This window comes from Protopterus annectens, chromosome 3.part0 (genome assembly GCF_019279795.1).
Source record: "Protopterus annectens isolate FY-2018-M chromosome 3.part0, PAN1.0, whole genome shotgun sequence".
Taxonomy (NCBI): domain Eukaryota; kingdom Metazoa; phylum Chordata; order Ceratodontiformes; family Protopteridae; genus Protopterus; species Protopterus annectens.
Genome location: NC_056731.1, coordinates 605810656 through 605836024, shown reverse-complemented (window position 1 = coordinate 605836024; position 25369 = coordinate 605810656).

Genomic DNA, 25369 nt, shown 5'->3' with positions numbered 1-25369 from the left:
GTGCATACATAGTAATATATGCAAGCTTTACTGTAGGGTTAGAAGTAGGATTTTGTTAAGTGTATGTATATGGATTATTTATTTTGTGTATAGCTCCTTAATGGAAGTGTGGAATAGTTACGGACCTTAGGGTTAGGGTGTGGGTTAAGGTAAGTGCATACATAGTAATATATGCAAGCTTTACTTTAAGGTTAGAAGTAGGGTTTTGTTAAGTGTATGTATGTGGATTATTTATTTTGTTTGGGTAGGTAGTATGTAGTGGGCGGTGGGGTTGGCCAACTATGACGATTCTACATTTTGGATTTCATAGGTTCATAGGTTGGTACTAGGCTATCAGCCCTAGGGCCTATACAAGCCTAGCCATAACAATTCCCTGGCTATTTCGTCCGACATTATTTACTTTCCTGGACCCCTGTCTAGCAGGGCGACTGACGTGATCCCTGGGGTGAATTTCCTTTCTCCCATCCAATCGTCAAGGTTCCTCTTGAAGAGGTCCAAAGAGGCACTCTGCTTGACATGTATGGGTAATCTAGTCCAGAGTCTGGGGAGCCTCTGGGTCAGGAACCTATCCCTCCAGCATGTTTTGTTTATTGTGATGACAAGGTTTAGATCCCTGGAGCGTGTAGCTCTGAGGGATTGGGATTTCTTTAAGTGTAGCATGTCCAACAGCTCTGGGTTTGACATGGCCTTGTATGTTAAGCAGAGATCGCCTCTGAGTAGACGATATGTGACAGAGTATAGCTGGAGTTTTTTAAGGCGGTCAGCGTAGGGCATCTGCTTTAGGCCTGTGATTCTTTTAGTGAGGTATTTCTGAGGCCTTTCCAGTTGTTGCAGATGTCTTGAGAGGTACATACCAAATGGGGCGTATTCTATAATGGGTCTAATGAGGGATGAGTACAGTGGGACAATGACCTCCTTTTTTCTGGATGAAATGCCCTTCGTGATGAGGTGTGCCACATAGAAGGATTTCCTGACTGTTGTGGCGATGTGGTTATCGAAGGTGAGACCACTGTCCACCTGTGTCCCTAAGTCTCTTATCACACTTTCTGTGTTTAGTGTACTGCCACTTATATGGTAATTCATGGATACATGTTTTTTCCCAAAGGGGATAACAATACATTTCTTGGCATTGAGCTTGAGCCCATGGCTCTGGCACCAAGCATCTGTTTCTGTAAGGCCCTTTTGTAGAGTATCCACATCATTTGGGGATTCAATAATGGCTCCCAGTTTGCAGTCATCTGCAAACTTTGTTAGCCAGAGTCCCTTAGTGTTGACCTGTACTTCAGAGAAGTAGATGCCAAACAAGAGCTGCCCCAGGACTGAACCCTGAGGTACTCCACTTGTCTGGAGCTGGATTTGGAGTCGGCTACTTTTACAGTGTGGGTTCTATCAGTAAGCCATTTAGCAACCCATTGGGTGACATAGGGATTAATGCCCAACTTAGTAAGTTTATCTATGATTCCAGAGTGGGGGATGGTGTCAAAGGCCTTGGCAAGGTCTAGATAGGCTGTGTGGACCACCTTACCCTTGTCCATGGCTCTGGAGACTGATTCAAAGAAGTCAATCAGGTTCAGGAGACAAGATCAGCCCTTCACAAACCAAAGCTGGGTGGGGTCCAGTGTTTGAAGGTTGCCAATGTCTTTGTTTATAAGTTCCATGATAATACGCTCCTTAGCCTTGCAGATAAGGCTTGTCAGACTGATGGGATGGTAGTTTCTGGGATCCAAGGTGGATCCCCCCATGTGGATTGGGATAACTGTAGCTCTGCGCCACTCAGTGGGCACGAAAACTGAGGTGAGGCTATGATTAAACATGACACTTAGGTGAGGTGCCAGTTCATATTGTAGTTCATGTAGTACACAGCCCGGGATGTCATCTGGTCCCATGGATACTGTATTCTTGGCTTTAGAGAGTGTGCTTTGTACCTGTGTGGCCGTTATTACTGGAATTTGGCAATCGTCCGGTATTGAGATGGGCCATTTAGGGGGTGAGAGGGGGGTGAAGTTGGCACTGAATCGATCTGCCAGGATATTGGCAATATCCTTCGGATCAGTATATTTAATGCCATTCTGTTTTAGCTCAGAGCAGATCTGAGCATTGCCGTTTAGATTCTTGACATAGTTATAGAATGCTTTGTGGTTGTCTTTGGAATCTTTGGCAATTTTATTTTCGTAACTAGCTTTGGAGGATTTTATGAGGCATCTCAGTTTCTTACTGAGGCTAGTAAGGGAGTTTTTTGCATCCTGGGATTTTCCTCTTTTCTGCAAAAGTTTCTTACTTTTGTTGTAAAGTTTGTTTATGGCAGGGGACCACCAGATTGACTTCCTTTTTTTGGAGGAGAGCATTTTGGTTCTATTTGGGATGGCATGATTCATGCATGAGTGGATGTGCTCGTACAGTGCCTTAGTGTAGGATTCAGCAGTTGAACTTTCAGTTCCCGTCTGCATGGGTGTCATGAAGTTTGTCACTTCTGACTTGAGTAGCATGAAGTTGGCTTTGGAGATGTTTTTTATGGTGGTTTCTTTACTGGGGGGTGGGGTGGGATGTGGAAGTTAAGGGTGATTAGCTTATGGTCAGACCTGACTAACGAGGGGGTGACCATAGGTATGGAGCATTGATTTCCCATGTTGGTAATGACCAGGTCTAGGATATTGGAGCCCCTGGTGGGACTATGGATTAGTTGATCCAGGGCATTGGAATTTATGAATTCCAAGAACCGTTGCGCACAGGTGTTGGGACATGAGTAGTTTTCCCAGTTAATGGCAGGGTAGTTAAAATCACCCAGTACTAGGGTGTTTGGTTCTATCTTAATATTTTCCAGTATGTTTAGAAAGGTATAGTGAGAATCTTGGGGTATGGTGGGGGATCTGTAGCAAGCTACAATTTGGATTGCAGTCTTACCTAGTGCTAGTTGCACTTGGAGAATTTCAGACACATTGTGTTGGCCAACTAGCCTGGTGGTGTGAATATCCTTGGTGAATATTGACACTCCTCCACCTTTAGTGTTTCGGTCCTGGTTTGGTGGCCGAAAAGTGTGGTAAGAGTTGTAGCCTGGTATTGCAGGGGTGCACTCTGGAGTCTTGAACCAGGTCTCAGTTACTGCACAGATATCGATGTTCTCCATTTTTAGGAGTGCCTCGAGAGAGTGCATTTTGAGGTTTAGACTTCTAGCATTGAGTAGCATTACCTTCAGATTTTGCATGCTTGTACCTGTTACGGTGGTGGTTTTGTCCTTTGAAGTTTGCCTAAAAAAGGCACTATAGGGGTGGCAAGAGCCTTAGCCAGTAACCTGAATCCCAGGGGCGACAGGTGCAGACCATCTCTGGCAAAGCATCGTGATCTGTCAATCATGTCATCCTAGGCAGACAGATACTGGATCCCCTTTGAATGACACCATAAGCTTAGCCAATTGTTGAAGTCAATCATTTTATCCTTATATTGTGGTATCATTCTGGGCGAAGGCAGGATGCTACTCAGGGCTAGGGTCTTACCTGCCTGGGCCACATGATCCAAGAGCTCTTCCATGTCTCTTTTCATGTAGTCCAGGGAGGTACGTCTCAAGTCATTCACTCCAACATGGACAATGACAGAGTCATATTTGTACTTGTTGTGGAGTGACTTGAGTGCATGCACTATGTGGTGGATCCTGGCACCCGACAGGCAGCTGACTGTAATTTTCTCCTTATTAAACCTGGTGAGAGGGACATCAGTGTGCCGGACTATAGTCACCTATCACTAAAGTGTTGGGTACATTGTCTTGCCTTAGGGGCTGTTGCTGGGTGATACACTGGTGTTGTGAACTATGTGACACATTGGTTGTGATTGGTGTTTGTTTGCGTTTCAGCTTCAGAGGTCTTTGTTGCTTGGGCAGGTTACAGTTAAGGGCCTCTGCATATGTGGATTTAGTGTTGCTATATGTGGGTGTTGGTGGTGCGGGTTTAGAAGGGCTATGTGTTGCTTGAGATGTAGTGTGGGTGTTAACCTTCTCCTCTTGACTGTTTAGCACAATCTTGGGTGGAGAGAGCTTTGCTTCCATTTTGGCTATGTAAGTGCATCTCTCACAGATTGTAGTGTTGGGTGGTAGGAGGAGAGGGTTTCGCGGTTTAGGACATTTGGTGTTTTTGCGGTTCAACGTTTCTGTATTCGCGTAAGTGAGGTTTCGCTGTTGTAATATTTTATTTTTATTTATTTATTTTACATTTGTTAACCGGGCTAGTCCAACTGGATATATTTCCATTTTCAGCAGAGGCCCGGGAAGAAAAGCACCAAAGTAACATAAAAAAAATTAACATGCAGAAATATGGAAGAAAATTATGTTAAAAATAACAGAGTATTCGCTAGTTAAAAAGAATTCATACTTATTTGAGCAACACAACATAAGAGTTTCATACATTAATATAAATGAAATTATGTTAAAATAATCAGAGAGCATTAGCTAAAGAGATAATACTATTTATGAAACTAATACCTAAAAGGATAAGACACACATTCATAAAGATATGTGAGGTAGATTACAATACATACACAATTTCATTCATCTCAGTTCCTAGTTGTAAGAATAATTTAAGACAGTTAGTACTTCCCAAGGGGAAAATGGTATTAATTGGTGAAGGGAGGCAGTAAAGAGATAGGGCAATAGCTAAAGCAGAGAATTAGTCAGGGTAGCAGCAAGGACATAACCATTTTGTTTTAAGATGTTTCTTGAGACTTTGTTTAAAGAGTGGAAAGGAGGGAAGTAAAGTTAGATCTGATGGTAACAGGTTCCAATAATTTCCAGCGGTATTACAAAACAAGGAGTCACCTGCCAAGTTATTGGACATGCTTATGGTAGCCAGTAGTTTGGTGGAAGAGCATAAGGAATTGAGGTTTGTATAGGGGGTAATAAGGTTAGAAAGTATAGGTATGTTGTTAGGTTGGTAGAAAATCCCATAGGCTTGGGAAATTATCAAGATGTTTTTTAATTCGAGCCAGTCTAGCTGCTGTAGGTTCAGACAGTGGAACGTTCTAAATGGGTTCCCAGTGGAAAATCTGGCAATATTGTTATAGGAATTGGCTAGATTAGCAAGATTATTTTTCTTTAGGTTAGTATAAATGGAGGAAGCATAGAGTAGAATTGAGATTAGATGGGAGTGGGCAATTGTAGTTCTGGCTGTTTGAGTTAAGAAGGGTTTTATTCTGTATAGGGAGCCCGATTTTCAATTTACAGTTTTAATAGTGTTATTTATATGGTTATCAAAGGAAAGGTTATTGTCAATTATGATTCCTAGCAGTTTGGTGGTAGAGTTGGGGGTTATGAGTGTGCCATTATTAGATTTGATAGAGAAATGTAGGTGTGAAGAGTAAGAGTTTGTTTTTTTAGTGTTTAAAAGGAGGCAGCATTTCAAGAACCAAGTCTCAACTGTGTTAAATACTGTCTGGGTTAGAGATTGTAGTTTGGATGTGGAGTTGGCCGAACATATGACCGAGGAATCATCTACATATTGTATGCAGGTAGCTTGAGGGATTGCTAAGTGTAGGTCGTTGATGAATAAAGAGAATAAAAGTGGATCTAGAATGGAGCCTTGTGGGACTCCGAGGGAGATTGGCAGGAGGGCAAATAGATTATTCTCCCAGAGGACTGCTTGTTGCCTGTTGGTAAGGTAGGACTTGAACCAGAGAACAGCCTTGGAGTCTAGTGAAAGGGATTCAAGAGTTTTTAAGAGTAGGGGGTATCAAAAGCTTTTGACAGATCAATAAATAGGGCTGATGAGAGGATGTTATTATTACGTTTTTTTATTGATGGAGTCGGTGAAAGATAGGAGAGCTGTGGCCTGAAGCCATGCTTACAGTTAGCTAGTATATTATGTTGGGTTAAGTGGTTTATTAGTTGATGGTGAATGCATTTTTCCATAACTTTTGCTAAGGGAGATAAGAGAGCTATAGGCCTATAGATGGAATAATCACTGGAGTTATCGCCTTTGTGTAAGGGGATAATGTGGGAGATTTTCCAGGTATCAGGAATGGTTCCTTCTTTTATGGTTCTGTTTATAAGTATGGATACAGGATAGGCAACTGCTTTTTTTGCTTTTTGCAGGTATTCAGACTGTACTTGGTCAGCAGAGGGTGTACATGGCTTAGGTTTTTGGATAAGTTTTTGGATGTACCAGGTAGCGATGGGTTGTATTTGGAATGTAGGGAGAGTATCAGGTAAAGAGGTATGGATATTAGAGTTGTCTGTAGAAAGTTGACATGCTAGAGATTTTATGGTGTCTGTGAAGAAGGTATTGAAGACATCGGCAGTTTGATGGGAGGAATTGTTATCAGACCCAAGAGGGTGTGGTGTGCTAGAGTGCCCTGGGTGTAGGAGTCTATTTAAGCTAGACCAGAACTTTTGTGGATTGTTATGGTGTGATTGCTGTAGTTTACAATAGTAGTTTTTTATCAGTGAGTATTGCTTTTTTGTAATATTTCTCAACTGTCTAAATGTTTGATGCTCAGAGATGTTTTGGATGCTCTCCACTTGGCCCAAGACTTATTCCTAAGCAGTATATGTTGTTTAGTATCTTTTGAGAGCCAGGGGGCTGGTTTGGACTTTGTTCTGATTGACCTTTTAGGTGCATGATTATCAAGGACAGTTAAGAATTTAGAGTTAAAATATTTAACAGCCTCCTCAAGAGGGAGAGTCTTTAGTGGGTTACAGTTACAGGCATTAAGTTCATTTTGGAAAACTACAGGGTTAAAGCACTTGTTGGTTCATGAGATCCTATGAGGGGATGTTATAGATGTCATTCTTTTGTCTTATAATGTAAGTTAAGATATGATCACTTAAGTCATCTGGTAGAGTTCCTACCTTGTAGATTTGTTGCTGTTTATTAATAAGTATCCAATCTAAGATATTAGGTTTGCTAAGTCTAGTGGTGGTGGTAATTGTTTGACTAAAGCCATGAAGATTAACGAGTGATGAAGGGTTATCTGTATTTACACATTTCCAGTCTGTATTAAAGTCTCCTAGTATGATGGTTTCTTGTGGGTAAGTAGTAGATACCCAGCTTAGAATGTCCTCTATTGTAGTACTATTATTACCAGGAGGTAGGTAGATGCAGATGATGTATAGGGCTTTGCTAGGGTTAAGTCGGGAGATAAGGGCTTTGGCCTTAGTTTCTTGAGGTGGATTATAAGGTATTGAGGTGATCTGTAGCATAGATTTAAACAATAATGCAACTCCCCCTCCCCTGCATTTTATGCAGTCGAGTCTCAATATATTATAACCTGGGGGAATTATTTCATTATCATTAGTTCCAGGTTTTAACCAGGTTTCAGTGAGACAAAAGATATCAAAGGAATGTATATCAAGGATGGCATGGAGCTGGGCAATTTTGTTATTAATACTGCGGATTTTGAGATGACCTATAAGTAAGGAATTAGAGAGACTGGTTTGAGTTGTTAGGATGGAGGGAGTGGTAGAATGAGTTAATAAAGTGGGGATATTAGTTGGGCCTGGGTTAGGGTGGATGTCACCTTCTTTTAAGGTGGGTGTATTTAGGCCAGAAACTGGGTAGTTAATGAAGCTGGTTAGATATTTCAGCTTCCTTACAGTGGTGTTATTAGGTTCATAGGTTCATAGATTAATACCAAGCTAACTGCCCTTGTGAGCCATTTTAAGCCTAGCCAATTATCCCTTGTGAGACTCAAATCCTGGACCTTGTGTTTGTAAGGCAAACGCCTTAACCGTTAGGCTACCCTCCCAACCATTGAATTTGATTTGTGTGAGTCGATGGTACTTGGCTAGCAGGTAGCAAGGAGTAGATGTGGTATTTGTTAGAAAATGGGTAAGGATATAATTTTGAGTAGATGTTTGTTTAGGGGAGTAGTTAAAGTGGTAATAATTCAATTTTTCAATGGATGTGAGGAGATAAGCAGTGGTGAGGACAGGTATGAGAGTAGTTAAGAGTATTAACTTGGTTAGTAAGGGTTTTGTTGTTGTAAACATATTGTTAGGGTTACGTATACTGCTACAGTAACAACTGGGCTTAGATAAGACAAAATGATGTATGGGTTTTGTAGGGTCATTTGAGAGGAAGGAGTGGTAAAGTTAATGAAATAAGTGTAAGTATTTTATGAGGGGAAACTGGATGCCGAGGGTATGGAGAAAGGTAGATAGGAGAGGTTTGGTTAAATTATATAGACTGGTGTAAGCATAGGGATGGAAGGTTGGGAGAGAGGGTGTGGCAAAGGAAGTATAAGTCTAGGGCCACTGGGGGTGGGTGAGAATTGGGGGTGGGGTAGAGGAGCAGAGTGAGCCCGCATGGCAAACGGAGCAGGTCAGAGCTGAGAGAGGCTGAGAGGTAATCAGTTATACAGTGAGACTGTATTCTACAAGGCTTTGGGTAGGTAAGAGGCACTTTCTGTATCTACTTATCTTAAGGCATAAAAATGGTAAGCTTTTTGTCTAGGTGTGTAGGGGCGAAGGTATTATTAAAGAGTTCTGTAGCAGGAGTAGTAAGTGACAGTAGAATAAGTTGTCTAAGTTATTTATATTTATGACTAAAAGGTTAATTCCTTTTATTATCTTTCTGGATCTTTCTTTATAGACCCATCTAATTTACTCCATTTCCATGCTGCTAAACTGCTCCATAAAAGAGCATGTCCCTGTACTATGGAAAAAAAATCATGCCACCTGCCACAGTCTGTCCCTTAAGCAACTTTACTGGCAAGAGTTATCTAATATCCTAACTATCTCATAATTAGTCCCCAGCCACAAGCTTCTCTAATAAACCTGAGCAGTGCCCTATCCCAAGCAATAACCTACAACTGTATTCTCCTAGTAGATCAAGCCACTTGATAGATAAACTAATACTTCACATATCTAAATAAAAAAGCCTCTGCTAGAGACTCTCTTTATTCTTTCTTTGTTTCCAGGAAATGTACCTGTTTTCCTAATGCCCTGAAACAAGTACCTGTCCTTAAATCAATTAAAACACATGACAAATAATAGTATAGCAAATCTTGGATTTACTCATGCTCATGTTCATCTCCAGGTTAAGTCCTCCTGTTCTCCTTGCAATGACTCTAATCCACTCCACTGTCAATTTTCCCTGACTCTACCTTCTTAATAAATTTTCCACATTAACAAGTCTTATCGTCCACCAACTTTACATGCCCTTCCTAATCTATCTTGTATACTATACTTCTCTCTCTCTTTCTTTCTCTAACATCTGAGTACCTACTATTTCCAATTTGCTTGTATTTTCTCATTTAGCCACCTCTTCAGTTTACTCTTTAAATGTATTGTTCATCTATGCCTTACATCTCACTTTCTTAAATGGCATACCCTATATAACCTTCTTTTCTGTATACACTATGTTGTTTTTTCTTCCTCCCTTCTCAAATGTTATTACACTTCAACAGGAATGCTTTATATATACATAAATGTAATTGTTCCTTCAATTCCTTAACCTTATTAATTCTCTCTTCTATTTTCTTCCCTTTCTCTCAGTAACCTTATGTCTGCTCTGCTGTATTCATCTGTGTATCCAAGGAATCTGCTGCATTCTGCTAACCATTAGTATAAATGTATACTATATTTTGCACTTTTAAACTGTATTTTTCCTATATTGCTGATTTTTTTAAACTGTTCTTGCCGATTTATTCATAGGTAGGTACTTGGCTATTAGCCCTAGGACCTATATAAGCCTAGCCAAAAAGGTACCCTGGATTTCACCACCCAAGAAAATAATTTTCCTGTGCCCCTGTTGAGCAGAGCCACAGAAGTGATCCCTGGGGTGAATTTCCTATTTCCCATCCAATCATCAAGATTTTTCTTAAATATGCTAATGAGGAGCTCTGTTTGACATAGATAGGTAGTCTGTTCCAGAGTATGGGAAGTCTCTGGGACAGGAATCTATCCCTCCAGCATGTTCTGTTTATTGTGGTGACAAAGTTTATGTCCCTAGAGCATGTAGCTCAGAGGGATTGGGATTTCTTTAAGTGGAGCATGTCCAACAGCTCTGGGTTTGACATAGCTTTGTATGTTAGGCAGAGATCGCCTCTGAGTAGGCGATATGTGACAGAGTAAAGCTGGAGTTTTTTTAGATGGTCTGCGTAGGACATCTGTTTGAGGTAAGTAATCCTCTTTGTGAGGTATTTCTGTGGCCTTTCCAGTTGTTGTAGATGTCTTGTGAGGTACATACCAAAAGAGGTGTTGTACTCTATAATGTGTCTAATGAGTGATGAGTAGAGGGGAACAATAACCTCTTTTTTACTGGATGAGAAACCTTGTGTGATGAGGTGAGCCATGTAGAAGGATTTCCTGACCACTGTGGCAATGTGATTATCAAAGGAGAGACTACTGTCCACCTGTGTCCCAAGGTCTCTTATAACACTTTCAGCATTAAGTAGACTACCACTTATGTGGTATTCATGGGTACAGAGTTTTTACCAAAGGGGATGACAATACACTTTTTGGCATTGAGCTTCATGTCATGACTTGGAAACCAGGCATCTGTCTCAGTGAGGCCCTTTTGTAGTATGTCCACATCATTAGGAGTTTTGATTATGGCTCCTAGTTTGCAGTCATCTGCAAACTTTGTTAGCCAAAGGCCTTCTGTCTGTGGTACTCCACCTGTCATTGGTCTGAAGTCAGATTTGGAGTCTGCTACTTTCACAGTGTGAGTTCTGTACATGAGCCAGTTGGCAACCCATCTTGTGATATAGGGATTTATACCTAGTTTAGTGAGCTTATCTATAATTCCAGAGTGAGGGATGGTGTCGAAAGCCTTGCTGAGATCTAGATATGCTGTGTGAACCACCTTACCCTCATCTATGGCTTTGGTGACTGCTTCAAAGAAGTTAATTAGGTTTAGGAGACATTATCTGCCTTTTACAAATCCGAACTGGGTAGCGTCCAGAGTTTGGAAATTAGCAATGTCTTTGTTTATGAGTTCCATGATGATACGTTCCATGGCGTTGCAGACCAGGCCCATCAGACTAATGGGGCAGTAGTTCCCAGGGTCTGTCATGGTTCCCCCTTTGTGGAGTGGGATAACTATCATGGTGTGCCATTCAGTGGGCACAAAGCCTGAGGTGAGGCTATGATTGAACATGGTACTTAGGTAGGGTGCCAGTTCATTCTGTAGTTCATGCAGAAAGCAGCCTGGGATATTGTCAGGTCCCATGGATGCTGTGTTCTTGGCTTTGGAGAGTGTGTTTTTTACCTGTGCAGCCATGATTACAGGAACTTTGCATTCTTCCGGTATAGAGATGGGCCCTCTAGGGGGTGAGAGGGGGAAAAGTTAGCACTGAACCTATCTGCCAGGATGTTGGCAATATCAGTTGGGTCTTTATATTTAGTGCCATTGTGCTGTAACTCAGATCAGATCTGAGTGTTGCCATTGAGATTCTTGACATAGCTATAGAATGCTTTGTGGCTGTCTTTAGAGTCAGTGGCAATTTTGTTTTTTTAACTAACTTTAGAGGATTTTATGAGGGATCTCAGCTTCTTACTCGGGTTGACCAGGGAGGTCCTCCAGTCATGGGATTTTACTCTTTTTTGCAACAGTTTCTTTCTTCTGTTGTAGAGTTGTTTATGGCAGAAGACCACCAGATTGGCTTCCTTTTTTTGTAGGACAGCATCTTGGTTCTGTTAGGGATAGCATGATCCATGCACTCATGTAAATGCTTATAAAGTGCATTTGTGTAGGATTCAGCAGTCATACCTCTATTGTCCGTCTGCATGGGTGTCATGAAGTTTGCCACTTCTGTCTTAAGAAGTGTGAAGTTGGCTTTAGAGAAGTTTTTTATGGTGGTTTCAATAATTGGGGGTGGGGGCGGGATGTGGATGTCTAGGGTGATTAGCTTGTGGTTGGATCTGACCAATGAGGAATTGACCTCTGGTGTGGAACACCGGTTGCCCATGTTGATAATGACCAGGTCTAGGATATTGCTGCCCCTGGTGGGGGTGGGAATAAGTTGATCCAAGGCATTGAAATTTATGAATTCCAGAAAAAGTTGAGCAAAAGAGTTGGTACATGAGTAGTTTTTCCAGTTAATGGTGGGGTAGTTGAAATCACCCATTATTAGGGTGTTGGGTTGTACCCTAATATTTTCCAGTGTATCAAGAAATGAGGAGTGGGAATCCTGGGGCATGGTGGGGGGTCTGTAGCAAGCTACAATTTGGATTCCAGTCTTGCCCAGAGTTAGTTGCACTTGGATAATCTCGGATGCATTATGTTGTGCAACTACCCTGGAGGTGTGGATATCCTTAATGAATATGGACATGCCTCCACCTTTACTGCTTCATTCCAGGTTAGGTGGCCAAAAGGTGTGGTATGAATTATAGCCCGGTAATGTAGGGGTGCTCTCTGGAGCTTTGAACCAGGTCTCTGTCACTGCACAAATGTCGATGTTCTCCATTTTAAGAAGTGCCTCGAGTGAGTACATTTTGAGGTTTAGACTTCTAGCATTGAGTAGCATTACCCTCAGATTTTGCTTGCTTGTACCTGTTATGGTGGTGAATTTTTCATTTGAACCTTGCCTAAAAAAGGCACTATAGGGGTGGCAAGAGCCTTAGACAGTATCCGGAATCCCATCTCTGGCAAAGCATCGTGGTGTGTCTATCATGTCGTCCCAGGCAGACAAATACTGGATCCCCTTAGAATGACACCAGAAGCATAGCCAATTGTTGAAGTCAATTATTTTGTCCTTGTACTGTGGTATCATTTTGGGTGATGGCAGGATGCTAGGGTCTTACCTGCCTGGGCTTACAAGATCAGTGAGTTCCTCCATGTCTCTTTTCATGTAGTCCAGGGAGGTACGTCTCAGGTCATTCACACCAACATGGACAATGACAGTGTCATATTTGTACTTGTTGTGAAGTGACCTGAGTATGTGCGTTATGTGGCAGATCCTCACCCCTGACAGGCAGCTGACAGTAACTTTCTCCTTGTATAGCCTGCTGAGTGGAACATCAGTGTGCCTGACTATAGAGTCACCTTATGACTAGAGTGTTGGGTACGTTGTTATGCTTTATGGGCTGTGGTGGAGTGGCACACTGAGTTTGTGGGCTATGTGTCATTTGGGTAGTGTTGGGGGTGGAGTTTGGTTGTGTTTCTGCTTTGGAGGTCCCTGATGCTTGGGCAGGTTTTTATTGAGAGCCTCCACAAATGTAGGTGTGTGTTTTGTATTTCTATGTGTGGGTTTTGGTGGTGTAGGTTTTGAGGGACTCTGTGATGAGTGTGGTGTGGTGCAAGTGTTTAACTTCTCCTCTTGACTGTCTAGTCCAGTCTTGGGTGAAGAGAGCTTTGCTTCCAGTTTGGCTATATAAGTGTATCTCTCACAGGTTGTAGTGTTGGGTGGTAGGAGGAGTGGGTTGTCTGTGTACATGAGGCAATTGCTGCATTGCCCCAAGATGCCCAGATTCATCAGGTAGACAGGGGGAAATCATCGGGAGCTGACCCTTAGACATGCCTGGATAGCTGCTTATTTATTAAGTACTAAAAACTGCTTTCATCTAGACAAGTGAGGAAAGTTGAGTGCTGTAGTAATTTGCAGCTTATTTAGTGCTTACAACGAGTTCTGACAAGTGCTGAGTTCAAAGAAATAGATTTGAGTGCTGAAACTAGAAAACTGGCTAGTTCTATGAAACAAAATTGAGCTAGAAGGCTTCCCGCCAACACAGAAAGGCTTGGGGGCTCAGAAGCCTACAAACAGTCTAGACCACTTACAGGAAAGGCAGGAAACAAGCTTAATATTTTTTTTCTTTCCCAGATGTTCTCTTTGTACACAGTAGGAGTGCCTGAAATCAGAATATGATCTCACTGCACTCAGCTGAGTTAGCAAATGAGATGGGCCCACAAGGGGTATCTAAACACAAATATATAAGAGGGGTGGGCAGTTTTAAAGCCACCAAGATTAACACCAAAACAAAACCAAGGAGGGTGGGTGGGGACTAACTGAAAGAAACAGAGTCAAAACTTCCAGTTCAGTTAATATTCAATGCAGCACAAATAAATCAATTAAAATGCTGTATTATTTGAAAAAAAAAGTGAAGATAAAAGGTACTTAAAATATCTTGCATGTCCAGCTGAATACAACTCGACTGTAGCCGGCCAAAGCTCAGGTTTTAAGCAGAAAAATATTCCAAAATGTACCACTTAAATAGGCAGTAACAGAATATCAGTGAATGAGACTACCTCCAACTGCAATTACTGATTATGCAAGAATTCTAACAGGCAATAAAATCTAGCAAACACTAACTGAAAAAACAGAGTCAAAACTTGCAGTTCAGTTAATATTCAATGCAACACAAATAAATCAATTAAAATGCTGTATTATTTGAAAAAAGTGCAGATAAATGGTACTTAAATTCTCTTATACGTCCAGTTGAATACAACTAGATCTTAGCCATCCAAAGCTCAGGTTTTAAGCAGAAAATATTCTAAAATGTACCACTTAAATAGGCAGTAACAGAATATCAATGAATGAGACTACCCCTGAATGCAATTACTGTCTATGCAGGAATTCTAACAGGCAATAAAATCTAGCAAGCACTAACTGAAAAAACAGTCAAAACTTCTAGATCAGTTAATCGTCAAAGCAACACAAATAAATCACTTAAAATGCTGTATTATTTGAAAAAAGTGCAGATAAAAGGTACTTAAATACTCTTATACGTCCAGTTGAATACAGCTATATCTTAGCCGGTTGAACTTTTTGTCTGCTGTAGCATACACTAGATTCAGACCTGCTGAATCTGGTTCTGTTTGTTAAACTGAGCACTAGACCAGGCTATTGTCTATTGGAGTGACCCCTCCCCCCTTGCACCCTTGTGGCAGGGGAGTGTAGTTACGACTCATCTGATTGAAGGTTGCTGGCACAGGGCTCAGTTTTGAGATTTTATTTGTTAAATTGTTTAATTCAGTTTGCTCACTGTTCTAACACAGCTCCACAGAGTTAAGCGACCAGCAACTGCTCTGCTATATTAATCTGTTTATGGGTAGTGTACCTCTATGCACCACTGCGCACTACCACACAGCAGGGTATCCACTGGCAGTTATAGATTCAAAAACTTCAGTAGATAAATTTTCCCTTAGTATCTGCGCATGATCCATCCAAGAAGTTCTTAAACTGCACTTAGCTGCTCAGAGCACCTCAGCTGAGATTTTGCCCCTTAAACAGTCCCCAAACTACCAAATGTACAATAGCCTCATATCATTTAGAGATGCTCTGCTAGTATAGACCCTTTATAGAGCACCCTGTTAGCATAGACCCTATTTAGAGCACCCAGTTATACCACACCACTCCATTTTCTCTCCCCACTGTGAAAACTGGATTTAACCTAGCATTATGGATGGTCAGTTTTTCTCCATTTCTCCTACCAGCCCAATTGACATGGGTATCCTGAGGCAGTGTAGCAACAGCCTCATGTACACTGAAAACCCTCTAAATCACCAAAGTATAATTTATGAGAGATGTATATACACTAAGAATACACTAAGATTCTGGAATCCTTGCTCTCTCAGAGACGGAGTAGTAATACTGAACAAGTTCTCAGCTCACATACTACAACTCCTATGCAAACCATGCACTCAATACATAAGCCATCATATGTGGAGGTACTCACCAGAAACCTACATAAACACCAGAGACCTTCCAAACACAAACATGCTGCACCTAATACAGCACTTATATACAGCACTCAATACACATAAAAACACAAGCACCAGTGTCTCACCTAATAAGACCCTAAGGCAAAGCACATCTAAACCAACTTTTTTTGTCATAGATAACTACATTGTGAGACACACACTCACTGGGCTGGACAAAGAGAAGGGTACAGTCAGCTGTCTATTGGGTGCCAGGAACCATCAGATTACACATGCAGTCAAGTCTCTCAACAAGTACCGTTATGACTCTGTCATAGTTCATGTTGGTGTGAATGACTTGAGACATACTTCACTGGGCTATATGAAGAGAGACATGATTAAGCTATATGAATATGTGTCCCAGCCAGCATTCTACCCTCACCTAGGATGATACCACAATATGAACAAAAAATTATTCGCTTCAACAATTGGCTTAGTTTCTGGTGTCATTCTAAGGGGATCTAGTTCCTGTCAGCCTGGGATGACATGGTTGATAAACCACACTGCTTTGCCAGAGATGGCCTTTACCTGTCAACTCTAGGTTTTTAGTTGCTGACTAAGGCACCTGCCTCCCTCATAGTGCCTTTTTAAGCAAGATCTCAAGAACAAAATTTACAATTTGAAAATATCACTCACAAGTAAATTAAAAGTTATATTGCTAAATGATAGGAGTTTAAATCAGGAACTGCACACTCTGGAAGCACTCCTCTTCATGGAGGATGTTAACATCTGTGCAGTCACAGAAACTTGGTTTAGGGATGCAGAGAGTACCCCAGCCTTGCAAGGCTGCAATGCCTTTCACACTTTCAGATCACAAAATGAATGTGTGAGAACCAAAGGAGGAGGAGTATATACCTTCATCTAAGATAAATACATCTCTAGACTGGTTAGACAGGAAAACTCCATGGAGTTACTCCAAGTTCAACTAACTGTGGGTAAGACCCTCCTTCAAATCATTGTTAGCTATAGGCTCCCTTCAATCCACCAAGATACCCACCATGTTTATTTGGACCTACTTGAGTCAATCAAATTACAACCAAACACTCTAGTCATGGGTGATTTTAACTATCCCTCCATTGACTGGGAAACTTATATGAGTACCAACATGCTCGCACAAAGGTTCTGGACTTTCCTTAACACTAATGCCCTGGGAAAAAGTAATATTCAACCCCACAAGGGACTCAGACATTCTCAATCAGATCCTCACCAGCATGGGTGACTGTTACACTACCATAAGTATAGGACCCTCAATGGTAAAATCTGATGATAAATCAGTCACATCTGAAGTGGCTATAACACATGAACCCCTTTTAGGTGAAATCAGGCTAAAAAATTTCCCGAAGGCTAATTATACCATCCTAAGGGATGGCATACATAATTTCCAAGCTCCTGTTGCCACAGATGGTATTGATAATTATACTAAGGTATACACAAATGCCCTGTACAAACACGTATACAAATGTACTGACACAGCTGTACCTGACAGAATCAAAACAAGATACTCAAGAAAAAAAACAAGCCCCCCCTCCCCCCTGCTGGTGGACATCTAGCATTAATAAGTTATACAACAAAAGGAAGAAGTTGCTGTCTAAGAATAAAAGAGAGGTCCCAGCACTGGAAGAACACCCTCCTCTGCTTGAACAAACAAATAAGACAACTTGTAAAATCTTCTAAGGGTAACTTTGAAAAAAAATAGCAGTCATAGCCAAGCATAACTATAAGGAATTTTCAGCTATATCCATAACCTAAAAGGTAGGACCTAGATGTGTGCTAAACTAGCTGTCACCTATTAGCTGACAGATTTGGTGAAGATTCCACCCTACTGTCCCCTCCAAGCATTCCACAAAACATCCCTTTTACATCTCTCCCACCTTGTATCTCCAAAGAGCAAGTTATTAATGCTTTCTCCAAGGCCAAAAACACAGCCTCTATGAGACTGGATGGCATCCCAGGTTACATTTGAAATGATCTAAAACATGAATTAGCAACTCCATTAGATACTCTGTTCAACCACAGTCTGAATACCGGTTTTGTCCCTGCAGAATGGAAAATAGAAACCGTCATACCCCTTCATAAAGGGGGTAGAGCAACAGATGCTTGGAACTACAGACCCATAAGCTTAACCAGCCTTATCTATAAGGCCATGGAACGAATCATCATGGACTTTATAACTAAGGATATAGGTGATCTTCAAACCTTTGATCTGACACAGTTTGGTTTTGTCAAAGGCAGATCATGCCTGTTAAATCTGGTGGACTTCTTTGAAAACATCACTAGAGCTATAGATGAAGGCAAATCTGTGCATACAGCCTACCTCGACTTAGCCAAGACCTTTGACAAAATCCCACATTTGAGCATCATTGAGAAACTCTCCCAGTTGAACATCAGCCCTTATGTTGTCAGGTGGGTTGCTAACTGGCTCGCTGACAGATCACACTCAGTCAAAGCTCTGGACTTTACCTCAACCAGCAGACCTGTCACCAGTGGGGTTCCACAGGGGTCAGTGCTGGGCCCCCTATTGTTTGGAATATACTTCACAGAACTTCTGGCCAATGAGAGGGGCTGTGACTGACTAAGTTTGCTAATGGCTGCAAATCAGGTGCAATCACTGAATCCCCAAACGATATCAATATATTTCAAGAGGGACTTACACAAACCAATGATTGGTGCCAAAGCCATGTACTGAAACTCAATGCAAAAAAAATGCATTATCATCCCTTTCAGTAAAACCGATATCCCTGCAGAGTATCCTATAAATAATAATACCCTAAGTAACAACTCAGTAGTGAGAGACTTGGGAATGCAAGTTGACTGTAGCCTAAACTTTGATCACCATGTGTCTATTGTGGTAAGGAAGGCATTCTGCATCACACACCTCATTAGCAAAGGCATTGCCTCAAGAGTGAACGAGATCATAACACCCTGGTACTTGACCCTCATGAGGCCAACAATTGAGTACAATGATCCCTTTGGTATGTATCTTACCAGGCATGGCGACAACTTGAGAGACCACAGAAATTTCTAACTAAGAAAATTCTGGGTCTCCAGCACATGTCATACATTTACAAACTGAAATTACTGTCACTGCACTTAGTAGCATGCAGACTACATGCAGGGGACTTGTGCCTGGCCTACAGAGCAATCTTAGATCCAAACCTAATGGAAATGCTGCATATCCGCAAGTCAACTGGGACAAGGGTCATCCCCTCCAGGGACCTTAACCTGGCCTGCAACATAAATAGGATCTGCTGCAGAAACAGATATGTCTCTCAGAGGTTGCCACTCCTCTGGAATATGCTACCAGTTCACATCAAACAAAGCCCCTCTATGACCATGTTTAAGCATAACCTGGATGACTGGATGGGAAACCATAAATTCCTGCCTGGGATTTCACCTATGACTCTCCTAGATATGGGCAGTCCATTGCTAACTAAGATCTCGAGTTTAGGCAAGATCCTTTATATTGGGTTTCTCTAGTATTATATTGGGCACACATGGCCAGGCTTATAAAGACCTTCACGTCAACAGCCCAGTAACTACTTATGAACCTATATACTTTTTCCCCATTTCTGTAAGTCAATACTATCAACTGTTTCTGTCTTTCTTTTGCTTTTAATAAAAAAATTTCATATAATTGTCTACTATATTCCCTCCCTGTTTATTTTTATCTCTTTCCCAGTTAGTAGCATATATTTTAATCTATTTGATATATGATTGTGTACATTAACTATTTCCCATTGTCTTCTGCTATATATATTCTCAGTGCTTTGCAAATAATAATGATGTTTATTCTCAGTGCTTTATTATTAATCATATTATATTTCTATTACATCTTTGTTGTGTAATGTCCTTTAAAGTATTTCTGTATTTTCATCTCTGTACTACGTGGTATTTTCCCCCCAGGTTTCCTCTGAAAGAGAGCCCTTTTTTTGGTTCAGCCAGATCAACTTGTTAAACAAATGCATATACATAACAGTAAAATAAATAAATACATACATACTGCGCATGTGTATAATATCAGGTCAGTAAAATCTGTTATAATCCTTCTGTATTTATCTGTTCCTAAATGTCATCCAGATGTGCTAATTTTACTACAGGTGTTTTAAAACTTCTTGGAAAGAATAATTGGCTCAATACCTGTTCTCTGACCATTGTTATGATTTGGAGCAGGCCATTTCTTAGTTCAAAATAGGGATATGTAGTTGAACTGTCTGTTTCTTTGATTTCACCTCCACTATCTTTGTGTTTTCTCTATTGAAACTCACCACACTGTCTTCTTAAAGAGACTTCTTAAAGTTGAAAAGCTTATCTATATGTCAGTCAAGTCAACACTGCTTTCTTCATTAATCTAATTTGAAATGAAGGCTGCAGTTTCTCCCCCTATAAATACAGCTGTAGGCTTTTCCTCCTGATCTAGTTCACTCCCTGTAAAATGCAGTTCATGAAAAAACTTCCTTCCGCTTAAGGTGCTGGCTGTATTTATTTTCATTTCCTTTAGAATCCTGCTTTTTGACTGGCTCTCTGTTTTAGTACAACAGAAAGACGTTTAGAGCTCTTTCAGGTTCCCCTTCAATTTTTCTTCATATAAGAATCATTAAGTTTCTTCTGCAGTTTTTACATACTCCTTTTTTAGTGTATTCTTAACTTATCAGTGGGAGTGCTTAGCACTAGGTAGCTTATCCAAGAGGAGTGGTTTCTGGCCTAGAAATTGTAGTTTATTGGCCATTTGGGTAGTTTTTTCTATCTCTTTCAACTTTCTAGTTTCAAAGCCCGCATTTGCACTCATTTCCTGCCTTTCCTGTAACTAGTCTAGTTCAGATACAGATTTGTGGTATCCAGGACTGTATGTAAGCTTCTGAGCCCCCCAAGCCTTTCTGTATTAGATGGAAGTCTTCTAGCATATATCAGTGGGAGTGGTAAGCACTAGGTAGACTATCTACCACAAGAGGAGTGGTTTCTGGCCCAGAAATTGTAGTTTATTGGCTGTTTGGGCAGTTTTTTCCATCTCTTTCAACTTTCTGGATTAAAAGCCTGCATTTGCACTTGTTTCCCACCTTTCCTGTAACTAGTCTAGTCCAGATATAGATTTTCTGTATCCAGGACTGTTTGTAAGCTTCTGAGTGGTGCCAAAGTCTGCTCTTCAAATTTTTCCCTTTAGATCTGCTAGTTCTTTCCTCTCCTGCACTTTTACTAGCGTATTAGTCTAGCACTTTACCAGATTTCTTGTAGCAATTATTGCAGCACACAAACTGCTACCAGCACTAAACATTCTACAAGGAAATAGCTCCAGTACTTATTATTAATGCCCACCCCTCCAGGCATGTGTAAAGGTCAGTTCCCTGTGCTTTCTCCTATTAACCTGGCGAACTTGGGCATCCTGAGACAATGTAGCAACTGCCTCATGTACACTGACAACCCTCTCCTCTTACCTCCCAACACTCACACTTGTGAGAGATGCACTTATATATCCAAATTAGAAGCCATGCACTCTCCAGCCAAGACCAGAATAGCTTGTCAAGAGGAGACAGTCAGCACTTGCACCATACCACATGGAACACATAGCCCTCCAGAACACACACCAGCACTGCCTTCACATAAAAAACAGAAATCACATACCCACCTTCATGGAGGCTCTCAATAAAAATCTACCCAAACAGCAGAAACCTCCAAGGCAAAAATGCACTCGACCAACACACCACAACACTAATCACGAGACACATAACTCTCCTAAATAGTGTGCCACTCAACCAAAGCCCCTAAGTCAAAATAGCATACCCAACACACTAGTCATAGGTGACTCGATAGTGAGGCACACTGATGTCCCACTCACTAGGTTGAATAAGAGGAAAGTAACAGTCAGCTGCCTGTCAGCTGCCAGGATCCACCACACAGCACACCCACTCAGGTCCCTCAACAACAGGTACAAATATGACTCTGTCATTGAACATGTGGGTGTGAATGACCTGAGACATACCTCCTGGACTACATAAAAAGAGACATGGAAGAGCTCTCGGATTATGTAGCTAAGGCGGATATGACCCTAGCCCTGAGCAGCCTCCTACCATCACCCGGAATTATACCACAGTATAAGCAGAAAATGACTGATTTCAACAATTGACTAAGTTTCTGGTGTCATTACCACCATTAACAGCTACAAACAAATGCAATCTGAGGGTGATGCTGCTCAATGCTAGAAGTCTAAATTTCAAAATGCACTCACTTGAACCACTACTTAAAATGGAGAACATTGACATTTGTGCTGTAACAGAGACCTGGTTTAAAGCAGCAAAAAGCACCCCTGCACTACCAGGCTGTAACTCATTCCACACCTTTCGGCCCCAGAACTTGAACCAAAGCTCCAAAGGTGGTGGTGTTTCCATATTCATAAAGGATGCGTACACCTCAAGACTGGTAGCCCAACATAATGCATCAGAGATACTTCAGGTGCAGCTAACACTGGGTAAGACAGTGATTCAGGTCGTAGCCTGCTATAGGTCCCCAACCATGTCCCAAGACTCACAAGCCACATTCCTAAGCACCCTGAAGAATGTTACGGTCCAACCTAACACTCTCATACTGGGTGACTTCAACTACCCCTCCATTAACTGGGAAAACTACTCATGTGCCAATACACTTGCCCAACATTTCCTGGAATTCATTAATTCCAATGCCCTGGACTAGCCGTTCCCCCCCCCCCCACTAGAGGTAGCAACATCCTTGACCTGGTCATTACTGACATGAGTGACTCTTGCCCTACACCAGTAGTCAACTCCTCTCTGGTTAGATCTGACCACAAACTAATCTCCTTGGAAATACACATCCCGCCCGCAAAGGTAGCCACCATGAAAAACTTCTCCAAAGTTAACTTTGGGATCCTAAAAACAGAGGTGGCTAACTTTATGGCAGCCATGCAAATGGAGAATAGTCACCAAAATCATACACCAATGCACTGTATGAACATGTACATAAATAGAACCAAGATACTCTCATCAATAAAAAGGAAGCCAATCTGGTTTTCCCCTGCCAGAAACAAACTCTATAACAGAAGGAGGAAACTGATACGAAATAAGGTGAAGCCCCAAGACTGGAAAAACTCCCTTATTAGCCTCAACAAAATGTTGAGATCCCTCATCAAATCCTCTAAAGCTAGCTATGAAAACAGGATTGCAGCAGATAGTAAAGACAATCACAAGGCCTTCTATACTTATGTAAAGAATATCTATAGCAATACCCAGATTTGCTCTGAGCTACAGCACAATGGTACCTCCTATACCGAGCCAACAGATATTGTCAATATACTGGCCGACAAATTCAGTGCCAACTTTACCCCCCCCAAAGGGCCAATTACAATACCAATAGACTGCCAGGCACCCAGTATTACTGCTGCACAGGTTAAAAAACCATTGTCCAAGGCCAAGAATGCAGCTTCTGTGGGACCTGACAATATCCCTGGCTGTGTTCTACATGAACTAACATTATTTCAGTTTGGTTAAAAGAGAGGGACTGATGTTTGTTAGCAAGAGAAACTATTATGAGAGAGATGGCAACACACGAGAGGGAAGTGATCTTTCTACATTGCAAGGTGAGGTAGGGAAATACTTTATGGAGGAAACCTATTTATATTTTGTAAAGAATTTTGGATGTGTTAGTCAAATTTTAGATTAGCATCTATGGTGACCCTATATAATTTAGTATATGTGACAACCTCATGTCTAGTGTTTTTTGTAAGTTATAAAGTAAAGGTATGGTTGTGATCAGAGTATTGTTTTGAGATAAAAAGTAGATTTTTTTGTTTGTTTGAGATCAGGAGAAGATTACATTGGTTCAAAAAAAGAGTCAATGGAGGAGTAGGATGGTTGTATAATAGTATGTAGTGTTGGCATGCATAGAGCTGAGCAGATTAGGGTGGAGTCTTCTGCATACTGAACTGGGGAACCTTGCCTCACTGCAGTATGGAAGTTATTTATAAACATATTAAAGAGTAGTAGACATAGGATTGAGCCCTGAGGAACACCAGGGATTATGTGTAGCATGTTTGCCATCTGACACATCGTGTCCTATCTAGGTGATAACTTTTAGGGTAGAGCTGAAGTGATTGAGAGGGAGTAATGGCTGTAGTAGTTTACTATGGAAGACCATATCAAATGCTTTTGATCGATCCAGTAATATGGAAGAGGCTGTTACTTTTGTCCCTCAGTTTATTTATTGTGTTGTGGAAAGAGAGAAGTGTTGTAGTGGTGTTATGCAAAGAATGAAAGCCATGTTGGGTGGTACAGAGAATAGGTGTTATCAAGGAGATACTTAAGCAGTTGGCAATGTATACATCCTTTAGGACTTTTGACAAGGGAGAGAGTATGGCTATTGGTTGAAAGTTGGATAATTCCAATTATTTTCCTCCTTTATGTAGTGAGATAATATATGTTTTTTCCATAGTTTGCTACCTATCATTCTACTATGGACATGTTGATTTGTATTGATATGAAGTAGACTATGGCATCTATGGCAGACTTTAAGCATTCAGCAGAAAATGAGCTGGCAGCTAATGTTGTAGGCTTCAGTTGTGATTGCAGTTTTTGTACTACTATATTGGGGAATGGTTAAAGAGAAAATGATGAGGTACTATTCTTAATGAACTAAAGGATATTGAATGAGTCATCTGTTGGATTCATTAATGTTGCAGATATTACTTAGATGAAGTAGGTGTTGAATTATTGCAATATGCTTTTGTTTGTTTAATTTGGTATGGGATTTGGCTATGTAAATTTTCCAGGTTTCAGGAGTTTGTTTATTGCTGTCAAATAACCTTTTTTGGTTAGAAATGTTATTACTTTGGAATTGGGTAAAACAATTGGGATGACTCTCTTGGGGAGAGTTTTCAGCTGTCTATATGTCTGGTAGGAGGTTTCAGTTTTGACTTTATACCATTATTTCCATGCTTTATCTATTTATTTCATGTTTTTTTCTTAGTGGAACCTGATTGTTGAGAACCATTAGAAAGTAAAAACCAAAAAGCAAGGTAGGAACTATAAAAGTACAGTGAAAAAAACTCTTACTGAAAAATATTACAAAGAGCTTTCATCCCCTAAGTAACTGGGAGTTCATAGGTTCATAGGTAGGTACTAGGCTACCGGCCCAAGGACCTAAGTAAGCCTAGCCAACAAGGTTCCCTGGCTTATGCCACCCAAGAAAGTTATTTTCCTGTGACCCTGTCAAGCAGAGATATCTGGGGTGAATTTGCTATTTCCCATCCACTTATCAAAATTTTTCTTGAAGAGTGCTAATGAGTAACTTTGCTTGACATAGATGGGTAACTTGTTCCAGAGTATGGGAAGCCTCTGGGACAGGAATCTATCCCTCCAGCATGTCCTATTTATTGTGGTGACAAGTTTAGGTCCCTAGAGTCTGTAGCTCAGAGGGATTGGGATTTCTTTAGGTGTAGCATGTCTAACAGATTTGGGTTTGACATAACTTTATATGTTAAACAGAGATCACCTCGGAGTAGGCTATATGCTGAGTAAAGCTGGAGTTTTTTGAGATGGTCAGTGTAGGGCAGTAATCCTCTTTGTGAGGTACTTCTGTGGCCTTTCCAGCTGCTGCAGATGTCTTGTGAGGTACATTCCAAAAGGAACGTTTTACTCTATACTGGGTCTAATGAGTGTGGAGTAGAGGGGAACAATGACCTCTTTTTTTCTAGATGAAAACTCTTTTGTGATGAGGTGTGCCACATAGAAGGATTTCCTGACTACTGT